Below are 1,868 nucleotides of genomic sequence, written 5' to 3'. Positions count from 1 at the left end.
AAATGAATCTTTTAAGACAGGGGTGTTTCCATCAAAACTTAAAATGTCTACTATAAAGCTACTTTACAAGAATGGTGATAAATATGATGTTAGTAACTTTAGGCCTTTATCAATGTTGTCAGGTTTCTCAAAAATAATAGAAAGTATAATGTATCAGAGACTATACAAATTTCTTATTAAGAATAGAATATTGGTTAATGCGCAAAATGGTTTCCGTAAAAATAAATCAACTGAAACAGGTATCTTCAATTTTTTGTAATTTGTTCTAAATTCCATAAACAGAAAGGAATTAAATTGTGGATTGTCTTTAGACTTATCAAAGGCCTTTGATGTCATCGACCATAAGTTACTACTTAGGAAGTTATATGCCTATGGGATACGTGGAGTTGCCCACAAATGGTTTTAATCATATCTGTCAGACAGGTATCAGAAGGTGAAGATAAGCCAGGCAGATAGGACATATTCATCAAGATTCGAGAGAGTTTTGTATGGAGTACCCCAGGGATCTGTATTAGGGCCATTACTCTTTTTAATATTTATCAATGACCTACCAAGTCAACTACCTGAAGCAGAGGCAGTACTGTTTGCTGATGATACAAGTTTGTTTGTTAAAGCAAATAGTGAAGCTGACTTACAGGAAAAAGTCACATTAGCAACAGACGAAGCAGACAGATGGTTTAATGAAAACAGACTCATTGTGAATGCCAAAAAAAACAACGTGGATCAACTTCAGACATATTACAAATAAAATAAAAACTAACCTTACAGTAGAACTGGGTAAGAGTAAGATTGAACAAGCATCATACACTAAATTCTTGGGAGTATGGTTTGATGAACACTTAAGATGGGAAAAGCATGTAATATCATTGAACAAAAAATTAAGTCAAACATGTTATATACTTAGAATGCTTCAAAGCTCATGTAATATTAAAACAGTGTTATGTGTTTATTTCTCATTCATGCACAGTTTATTAAGATACGGCGTACAGTTTTGGGGGAACATCAGTCTAACAAAACACTCATTTAGACTACAAAAGAAGGCAGTCAGAATAATAAAAGGTATAGGATATAGAGACTCTTGTAGGCAAGCTTTCAAAGAATTAAAAATCATGACACTACCATCTTTATACATATATGAAAGCGTATGTTTCTTAAAAGAACACGAGGAATTTTCTACATTAAACAGAGAATTTCACAACTACGAAACAAGGAATAGGAATGATTTCCACAGAGAAATTCATAAAACAGCTATGTATCACAAAAGTGTACTATACCAACCCAAAATCCTCTACAGTGCTCTCCCCAAAGAACTAAAAATAATACCAAAACTGTACATATTTAAAAGAGAATTAAAAAAAACATGTTATTGAGCAATAGTTTTTACAGTATTGAAGAGTTTATGAATCGTTGACAATAAAAGCGCAGTTAATATTTCCCTGACATAATAAATATGTGTAATTGCCCACATTTAAATACTTGCTGTTTGTATGAAAGTGTGAAACAGTGTTAATGTAAGAATGTAAATAATCTTTGATGTGAGAATGACTAACTTTGTTTTTTTTTTGTACGTTGTTATCCTACTTGTAAATTTTTATGTTAATGTTCTAAAAGTTCTATTAAAATTGTAATGTCTAAGTGACAAGTAAATTCAATTACAAATTTTCATGTATATGTATTTTAAATTGTAATGTTTATTGACAAGTCCTATGTCATTTCGATGATGTACTACAAGGACGCTAATAAATTGAATTGAATTGAATAATACACAAGTTATACAATGTTTGGTCTCACGAGTTACGAAGTTTATATGACTCGCTTTTTTGGTTATATTTATTAAGTTCATTTATTTTTTCATTTGTGGGATGTGC

This window comes from Schistocerca cancellata, chromosome 6 (genome assembly GCF_023864275.1).
Source record: "Schistocerca cancellata isolate TAMUIC-IGC-003103 chromosome 6, iqSchCanc2.1, whole genome shotgun sequence".
Lineage (NCBI taxonomy): Eukaryota > Metazoa > Arthropoda > Insecta > Orthoptera > Acrididae > Schistocerca > Schistocerca cancellata.
This window is presented reverse-complemented; position numbering follows the sequence as displayed.